Source organism: Athene noctua, chromosome 9 (genome assembly GCF_965140245.1).
Source record: "Athene noctua chromosome 9, bAthNoc1.hap1.1, whole genome shotgun sequence".
In the NCBI taxonomy this organism is placed as follows: Eukaryota; Metazoa; Chordata; class Aves; order Strigiformes; family Strigidae; genus Athene; species Athene noctua.
Window position 1 is genome coordinate 940,886 of NC_134045.1, and position 10,526 is coordinate 951,411.

Here is a 10,526-nt window from a genome sequence, read left to right on the forward strand (position 1 = left end):
TGCAGGAAAAAAAGAAAGGTCGTTTAATCTTCGCGTATATTATTTGTTAGTAATGGTATAACAGCCCAAGCCAAGTAGCATAACTATTCCAGTAAACCCAGTCTGCTACAGTCAAAGCATCCAAGACTCCATCTCCGTGCTGAAAAATCCCATGTGGAGTCAGCATCTCACAAGGTCTGTATTTCCCTCTTTCACTGCACCTAGGCTCAAGTTTCATGTCCTTGGATGGTCTTTGCACGTCCTATGGGAACTCACGCCTCCACGTAGCATATGGGTACTCCAGGGAGGGATGGAAGGGGGCTCGAGGCAATGTGCCTCGCAGGATAATTTCCTGAGCTTTCAGAGCTTGGTGGGGACATTCCTAAATGGATCTTATCTCAGCCTGATCCCCTCTAGCCCCCACAGCACAAGGTCAGCAATGTCAGGAGAAGGCAGTGCTGCACTGAGATCTGCTTCCAGACACCCTTTTCAACTCGAATGTACTGGGATGACATTTATCTCTGTGAATGTCATGGAGCAGAAACTGGTTATCCTGCCTTAACAATGAGACAACAGGAAGAGACTTTCTCTATTTATACTGTTATTACTTTTTATTACCATGCTATGCAGCTAAGAGCTGGGTATGGACATGCAGATGGAGGAGAGGCATGAAGCCAGACTGCATAACGGGGAGGGCTGTGGTGGTTTTCTCCCTTCATGAAAAGTGATCAAATACGCGGCCATGCTTCTGGTAAAAACCATGCAAGGGAGAGCTCCAAACGGGAACAGCAGAAGGATGCTGAATTGGCCCCATGGCTTCACTTAAGAGCTCTTCCCTGGAGGGAAATGCACAACAAAAAACATCAAAGCCTTTAGATAAACGAGTAACAGGCAGAGAATGTCAACATAAAGTGACCAGATACAAGAGCTGAGGGGAAAGGTTAGGATTGGAGATGGGCTGAAAAATGCACTGAAGGTGAAAGCAGACAGTTTATGCTTGATGCCACAGAGAAGGAAATCCAGAGAAAAGCAGCAAGGAAATGTGACATGAGCAGCACGATGGACTAGGAAATGGTGACATCTGCAGCTGACTTGTGAATGGGCGAGAGCCTGAATATGCTCAGGCCAGAAAATACAAGTTTAAACTGTTTAGGTACAGAATAAAGGATACAGAGGTCACTTGATGGATCTATAAGCTTAGACAGATCTCTCACTCCCTTCTACTTCACTAATCCTCCTCCTCTTCCTCTCACATGCAAGCATGTATTTTTAAATACTCATTGAAGAGTATTTAAAAGCAAATTTCAATGAAAGTCAAGGCAACTTAATTAGAATAAAATGCTACCTATATTCAAAGATTTAAATCATCTGTCTGGAATTTCAAAGTGGCTTTCAAAACTTCATCATGAAATTGAAGAGGTGGCAGATGCCCTCAGCTGACAAGGGAAATCATATCAGCTTTCCATCCCTGTACACATGCAATCCAGTTGTTAAGAATATTTTTTTGTGTAGGTTGAAATAAAACGTTTGCAGTGCTTCCCACTTCTTTATAGCAAATCAGCACTGAAATATTTAATTGCTGAAATTCAGAAACTCTTCAAATCCATATCAAGCAGGATTCGACATGTGCCCTATCACTCAACAGAAGAGTTGGAGAGTACATTGCAAAAAGATGCTAGACTTTACTGAGTATTTATTTTGGTGGCAACAGCTAGATCTGGAGATCCCAGAGGAAAACTGTGCAGTGATTTACAAGTTCCTGCCTACGTGTTTCCACCAGGAAAAGGAGCAGCCACCTTAAATAGCATCATAGAACTCTGCTTAAATAGCCTTGCCAGGCTTTGGTGGAAGCTTCTTTTGAACCCTCATGTTTCACAAGTAAAGAGTAGCCTTTTGAGCCCTGTTTTCCTGGGGAAGAAGTTCACTCAGGTGCACCCAGTCAGACCAGTGGTCTTTGCTGCATTCTTGACCTCAGCTCCTACACCAAGGCCTCCGAGACAAGCAACTCACCACGAATTACCAGCCAACTCAACCAGTTTCCCTGCAGCTGCATCACCCTCTCCTATTCAGTAAACGGAGAAACTGGTGACTGTCTTCTGAGACCAGAAGGAGCAGGACAGGCTGTCCACAACACAGCTCATGTCAGGCATTTGATTCGGGACCACCGGAACACCACGTGCTTGCAGCCTCCCAGAGCATGGGTGTCTTTGGCCGACACTGGTATGGAACCACTTCAGAAGGCACTCGGGATCAGGAGGTTGCAAGCTGGATACTTACAGATTGGAGCACTCTCCAGGAAATCTGGGAGAGATAAAGCTCTAGAAGAAAAGGCCCCCAACCCATGCACCAGACACTTGCTGCATCTTTTGCCTGTGCCCTCATTAGCACGCTGCTTTGGGGCTGTGGTGTAGATTTGAAGCCAGTGTCTGCTCATCTCCACCTAAAAGTTCATTCTACTTAATATTTGGTCCCAGGCACCAGACCAAACCTACTGGAAAACAAAGTTCCTGGACCACACAGAGTTCTTGTCAGGGCCTCAATACCAATGGCTTTGATCTACGATCTCTAATGGCACTTGCACATAAAGACGCAGCTGCTGGTAAATTCTTAAATGTCTCTCTCACCAGCACACAGCTTGCCCATCTCTTAACACTGCATTTGGTCTACAGGAACCGAGCTCCTAGAGCTGTCGCCTGCCACGCAGCATCTTACACAGCCCAAGGGCAGCCAGGCTGCCTTCCTTCGTGTGCTCTTCCTATCTAACAGAATCCATCTTGAGAGATGCTCTGTTGGAGACACCACTGCAGTACAAAACCTCGCTGCAGCACATGGAGTTTTGTCAAAGGTTGCATCATGCTTAAAACACTAAGCAACAGCAAAACCGACGTGTCCTGCCCGTTTGCAGCTACGGCTGCAATACAGCAGCTCAGATGCTCTGGTTCCTTGTTGTTACCAACCATGTTATCATGCAACGGTGTTTTACACAAAGAAGACGAGCTCCTTTACCTCTCAGTGCTGATGCGGTAGCGAGCCTCCCGGTTACCCATGTTGCGAACCCGCAGAGTTTTCTGGGAGCTGTACTTGACTGGACAGACGGAGAAGCTCAGCTGGTCAGGGAAGTCCAGGATAGCTCGGGCACCTACAGCTCGGATTGGCACAATAAACTTTTCCCGTTCTGTGATGCAGGTGAGCTGGTGGAAATAATCCTGCAGGGAAAGAATCAGTCACAGCACAGTGCATTTAGTCCCATCCCAAGGCAGAAGGAAAACTGCTGTTTTCTATGACTCTAACAGTAGCATCCAGTAATGTCAAAGTACTTTTTAACTTAATGAACTTTCATTCCTGTAGCGTGACTTGAACAGGGCTGTTAACTTGCAAAGAAGAAACAATCCCATCGATTCACCTGCTTTCACAGAAACCGGCAGAAGCAGACAAAATTATCTGATACTTTGGAGGCACCAAAATAGAGCAATTTTGTATCAGGAACCCTGTTATTTGCAGGACGAGGCTGTGAGACAAGACACACACCAATATGGTTAACAGTCAAGCTCCAATGTTTATTAGAGAAAAAAGACCTTATATATTCTTGTGACAGCAAATCCGTGTGTTGCTCTGGCGCATGCTCATTTCAAAAACTCGTTCCTCTCAGCACTTTCAACAAGCGCTACTAAGCGTGCACAACTGGTAGATAAATTTCTGCTTTGTTATTCTACAGATTCCTTTCTTATCTGTTTCTTCCCTAATGAGCAAAAATACTTTTGCTTTTAGCCGTCATTAATCTAGACACTGTTAATCTTCTAACACAACTGCATCATTAATTTAGACATCGTTAATCTTCTAACTTGAATGCTGATGACACTTTTACATTGTCAGTGACGCAGACGCTTCGCGACCCGGCATACGCACCCACAGGTTTGGTTGCAAACGCTGGTTAAAGGAGCATTGATGGCATTGATAATATTATTGATGCTGGTGTTGATTCTTCCTTGCCTGTTCCAATGTTTGCAACGGATGCTGCAAGATTCAGTTGAGCAAATATTTAAGAAAAGAGGGGGAGATGTAGGAGTCTGGGCTGCATTAGACGGGAGTTAATGCATACAGGAGGATTCAAGGACGAAGGCAAAGCTAGCAAAAGAAGGAATGGCTGTGGTCAGCAGATGCACACCGGTTTGAGCAAAACAAGATACAAGATAAGGAAGTTTTGGCAACTTTTGGGCTTTGTATACGTAAATACAATTAACCAAAGCAGATGCTTGTAGAAGCGCGTGGACAGTGCGTGTAGATAACATGCAGCCTGTGAGAGGACAGATAAGCACATGTACGGAACTTAGTTTACTATAAAAGTAACCAGAATCCGAGAATAAACGATCTGATCATCATATTGGTGTTGTGTCGTTCCTCATCCCGCATGAGAAGATAGAGACCCTGGCAGGTTTATATAGCTGCACTTGCATTAATTTCTGCAAAGCAATTAATGGCCTTCTGTGATTAACAAACTGTATTTGCTGTGTCATGTTCTGGAGTGAAGGTCTATTTCAGATTTCAAATTTCAGAATTCTGTGTACTAGCACTCCTCACTCTTCCAATATTTCAAGGGAAAGGCAACTGAGCCAATATATTTGGGGCTTAAGATAAGGCTAGGGCTTTTAGAAACATCTACGTGACTGAAGTGCACACATCTCACTGACAGGAACAATAGCAATGAGATTTCTTTCAAAAGTGTGAGAGCTGAGTACAGAGTGTGAGGGCAACCACTTTCTCTTCCTCCTTTCAAACTCAGAAGCATTAATGTTCCATGTAAAGTCTTGCCAGTCCTCTGCACTTCACACAGACCTGACCACCCTTACTCAAGAAAAAAATAAGCTTGGAGAAAAGTGCAAAGAAAGGCAACTAGTGAGATGAGGGGAATGGAAAGCCTACTGTGCAAAAGGAGAGAGAGATTGTGACTTACCAAAAGAAGTTCAGAAAAGTGTTAATTCATGCTCAAGAATAAATTGGGTGGATCAACGTTGTAGGGAGAAAAAGAACTGTTTAAGCTCAAGAAAATAACTGACGGTCTACATCACACATTCACATTCAAGCTGGAAAGTGAAAGGTTTTCAACAATAAGAGTACTGAGTTTCTATTTCCAGTTTGAGGGGAAAGAAACAAACTGCAGTAGAGTTTTCTGAACACAAAGGAGCTCGATCAGTCCATGACTTAGCCGCCTGCAGCAGCAGTCCCTGCCAGGACTGTGTGACGTAAAACAGCTCCGTTGCGAGGATTGGGGATAATTAACTGAACATTGTGGAAGTGTCTCATATCGTAGAAGGTGTTCTGCCCCCAGCTGTGCTGAAAACTGAACAAAGAGGGGTAAATGGATTGTCCACAGTGTTACGTGTTTCACCTGTGTGTGAAAGAACTGACCTTCCCATTGTGAGTCCTGGCGAGTTCCTGAGTTCATTTAGAGATAAAATGAATTTATTTAGAGAAAAAATAATCTCAACATTTAAATAATATGGGAACCTTTATACCCATGACTTTACCGTTATATAGTTACTATGGTTATACAGTTACTCTGTGCATAAAGTTATACCTACTGGCAAGACTGTGGGCCTACAGTTATATATACATAAACATGTAATAGTGGAGATTTAACAGTAAGTGTATAAAATACATAATGGAATGAGATTTTTGCTTGTTCTTCACTTGCTACTACTTTTCCTTCCTTTTGTATCCACCTCATGCTTTTTATTGAATCCTTTATCTAACTCGTGTCCAGGAAAAAAAGCTTGTTCATGTGCTCCTGCTGAAGTAAGGGACAAGAAAAATAGCTGCAGGGTTAAGATTATGTAGTGCTTGTTTTGCTTAGTAAATTACAAAACGTTTAGCTGCCCAAATAAGGATAATTGCTTAAGCGATCACGGAAATACTTCTTGACAAGAATATATAGCCCTAAGAACTGATAGAAACCAGCCCTGCGGGATAGCATATAGCCCTACAGAGACTGCGTAAGGAACCGGGGTAAAAAGTTCAACGGTGAGGAAGAGGAGCTACTTCATCCCTGAGACCCCAGCCCACGACCACCGGAACACACTGCGCAGGCGCAACTAGGGGGAGACCAGGCTGGAACATTTGAAAATGATTTTCAGGTTCTGTTGGAGAACGGCTTGCAGAGAGCAAGGCCATGGGTCTCTGCAGGAGCTGACTGCAGCCACCTGAGGTAAACAAAGGAAAAACCCAGGGCTCAGTTATGCTAACAAAGGACTGTTATGTTAACAAAGAGAGAAACTGAGGTACACAACGGCCTTGATTTTAAAAACAACCTTGGGAAAGGAGGCAGGCCAGAAGAGGGAAGATGTTGTGACATATCTGAAATGCCACAAGGGGCTGGGATATTATAATGTAGCCTGTTACATGTATCCAATAGATCTGTGAGTAGTGTGCATGGTTATTGCAGAGTGCTTATATAAGGGGTGATTTCTTTCAATAAAGTTGAAGCTTGCTCTGTCATTCACATTGAATCGGCTGCTTGCTTCCTCCGCCCGTCGCAAGTGGCGCACCGAACAGGGTTACCCGAACTCTGCTTTTCCACTGAACAGAACCCGGGAAGCGGCGGAACGGATTTTTGGAGCAGGAAGGCGATAAGGTCGCTGCCAGTGGCAGTAGATGTGTGCCATCTCCTAAAGCGTCGGGATTTGTAAGTCTGACATTGGGGCAGCTGGTCCGGCTTCAGGAGATTTTGCAATCCGAGGAGGGCTACCCCGGAATAGGCCACAATAGGGATTTACCCAGGAAAGGCCAGGCCGCAATAGGGATTACCCAGGAAAGGCCACAGGAATAAAAGGCTGAATAGGGATTGATTACCCAGGAAAAGCCTTCACTGGTTGTTGGCTACTTGATCCGACTTTAAGGAAGTTTGTCAAGCTGCACCAGGAATTTAAGGAATTTTTGCCTGTGCAGGAACAAGGAACAAGAGGTAGCCCTTAAACTTTTTGCTTTTTAGAAAAGCGGGGAATAAGTCCGATAAAAAACTTAGCCTTGGCATTTTTCTGTTATTAAACTTGGCATTTTTCTGTTATTAAAGATTTAAGCATTAATAAGAACGGGCTGCAAAAACTCAGACCACAACAGCTGTACTGGAGGCGATGGCTCAGGGATATCGACTGGCCCCATAAAAATTGGCTAACACTTTTAAGAAAAAACTGGCATTCACGCCGGCACAGTGCTCTACCTGGAAAACCGAGCTGTGGATCTCCATGCTTAACATTCGGAGCTGGCGGCGGCGGCCCGGGGCCTCCCCGACCCCCCCGCGGAGCGGCCGCCTGCGGCTGAGCCCGGCACTGCGCGCTCGGCACCCCCCGCCAAAAGCGGCAGGGGGATGCGGCACAGGCTTAGTGCTCTTAACGGAGTCCTCGTATTGGTGATAGCTGTCACTTTATGTTGTGAGTGATGAGTGTCAGGAGCTCCTCTGTGTGCCCGTGTGCCCGTGTGTGTGTGTGTGCGTGTGTGTGTGTGTGAGTGACGCGGCCGCTGCAGCCGCGGAGTTCCCGATCCGGCCAGGGAAGCGGCCGGCCAGGGACTGCAGGGTCCTAGTGCCCGCCCGCTGGGGCATCGGTGCGGCGGTTTGTTCGGGCTCAGTGTTCTCAGAGTTACAGGTAAAATACCTCCTCTAGCAGTAGGCAGTCATTCTCTGTTGATTGTTGTCTTGAATTTAGGTGCGTGCTCTGCGGGGAGAGTGCACCTCTGTACCATCTGCCTAATGAAAATATTGTTAAAAAATCATCTGCAACCTTACAGGGGTTGTTTGTTTTACCAGGGGTCGTAGATGCTGATTATGAAGAGAAAAATCAAAATTATGGTCTGTACCCCTGTGTTCAGTAACAAAAAAGTAAAAAATTGTTCAGCTTGTTAAAGAAGCCGCAATTACTCAGGATTTGGATCAGCAGGTACCCCTTAAATATTTTTGGACTAAAACAGTGACACAAGGTTAACTTCTGGTAAAATGTACTCTCGTTAAAGCTACTGGTGCAGATGTGACCATAATATCTGTGAGCAGACTGGCTGTTAGCCCTGGTACCTCAAATGCTTTTCAGGGTTGGTGTCATGCTGTAACAATTTAAAGCAAGGATCTCATTCATGTAAGAGGCCCAGAAAATTGGGTAGCAAATATTCATCCATTTATATTGGAAACCCCTATTGCATTTTGGGGTCATGACTGTATGACTCAATGAGGAACTCAAATTGGATCAAATTTGTCTTAATCACCACTGTAGCACAACCCACCCTGAAACCCACCCTGACACTCACCTTGTGAACCGAATCACCTGTGTGCATTGTCCTGCAACAACTTAAAACCGATATTAAGACTTTAAAAGATTTACAGACACTGTTAGGAACCATAAATTGGATACAGCTGTTGTGGGCCTAACTCATGATGATCTGCATAGCCTTTTTGATATTTTGTGAAAAGATCTTTCACTGACATCACCCAAAGTACTTACAGAGAAAGCAAAACAAGATCTTCACCGTATAGCTAACAAGCATCGCAAGTACACTGCATTCCCCCACAGGACAAGCCGTCGTAGAAAGAGCGCACCAGACCTTGAAAGTGCTTTTGCAAAAACAAAAGGGGGGAGAGAGCTTGGCTCCAGGTCAACCATTTGCTCTGCTGTAAAACACATGCATTTTTCCACCAGAATGTCAGAGCAGTACAAAAACAGTTTTCTTCATCAAGGCATCCAGCTAAAAACATCACTGCAGCTTGCCCTGAATACCAGACAGACTCCATCTCTTCAAACCTTTTAAACATCTCCCCTGTGTTACAGGTGTCACCAATATTGTGTTGTCTTTCATCACAGATACCAGATCAACAAGAAGTCCAGAGCAAGGCTCAAGTGTTAACAAAAACCTAGAAAGGGGTAACTGGGAAGGACCATTTCCTTTAATAACCTGGGGAAGAGGTTATGCTGGTGTCTCCACAGGTCTCATCTCCAGTGGTCACCAGCAAGGTGTGTGCAACCACACCTGAGGGTGAGAGGCAGCCAGCACTCAGGATCCAGCTGTGGGTGCTGTGGGTGCCCCTGTGCTGACAGTTTGTGATCTCTTCGACTGATCTTTGAAGCAGAATGTCTGAGTAATGTTTGCTACTGCAACAGGAGTCAAAACCCCCAAAAGAGAGTGGGAGGAAATAAATGAGGAGAGAGACTGTTTAGAATTAACTTTCTTTATTTTGTTGTGTGTTGTGTTTTCCATTAAGGTCCAAGTCTCCATCGAGAAGTTCCTCCACCTAGTGTGAGGGAAGATCACGTCTTTCCTGCCCCTGCTCCTGACTTTGGCAGTGCTGTTGAATTCTAACTCGGTTGAGATGATAATGATTTTATTTTTAGTAATACAATTTAGTAATAGGTTCATTGAATGTAAAAAATATTAAGACAGGATTTCAAACAATAAACGACATAGGATAGAAGGAAACCTGGCTCGGTGTGTCTTTAATTCGGTGTGTGTATGTTACAAGCTGTGTCAGGTCACTGGAAATGAATTTGGTTGGTCAATAGAGCAGGCACCTCACTTCTGTGTTTTCTGTCTCGTATTGTGTGCATCAGAAAGGTCAAGAAATTAAAGATAAGAAAATCTCAGGAAAGGTGAAAAGAGGCAATGGTTATTAAAGACATGCAGCTAAGAAAATATGCCACAGGTTAGTTGCGGGAGTGTTTGGCGAAGAAACAGCAGCAGGTTGCTGACAAACTCGGGGTGCAGCGAGTAGATTCCCTCTCCATGGGTTAAGGTTTCTCAGTCCCTGAAATGAGACCTGAGAGGGCTCTGTGGGTTTTCTCCTCCTCCAGCTCCAAAGTGAGCTCTTTATCACCCAAAGTGAGTTCTTTACCACCTCATCGTAACGTCGCTGCCACACAGCTTTGAAGAAGGAAGGACTGGGGAGGGGACAGCGAATGAGGGCACTTCCTTTTGGTGGGGGGTGGCGGGCAGAGGGTTGGTGCTGAAGAGAAGAGCTGCTTTTCTCTAGCAGTCTTGCTCCCTTGGAACCACCAACCCCCCCCGAGCCCCCCAAAATCCAAGGGGATGCCCAGAAACCCTTTGTGGCCCCCCAAAATAGTGGGGAACACCTCAAGTTTTCCCTAGGATACCCCTCAACAGCTTGGGACCCATAAGCCCCTCTGGGACCGAAACAACCTCCCCTGCAATCCCCCAAATTTGGGAGGACCCCACCTTAACCCCCCCAAGACCCTCAGTTCCCCACTTGGAACACCCCCACCCCCACTGACCCGTGCAGGGGTCTGGGGAAGGTCCCAGTGGTGTCACCCCTCCTGCACCCCCAGTTCCCCCATTGGGACCCCCAAACCCCTCCTCCACATCCCTATTGGCCCCTGCAGGAGCTTGGGCGGTCCCAGCACTGTCACCCCCCCACACCCCCCAGTTGCCCCACACACTGTGTCCCTGCTGTCCCCACCACCCCCTGCAGGGTTTTTAGGGGGGGTCCCACTAATGCCACACCCTTGTCCCTGCACCTCCAAACTCTCAAGGACGCCTGGGAAGGGGGGGCATCCCAA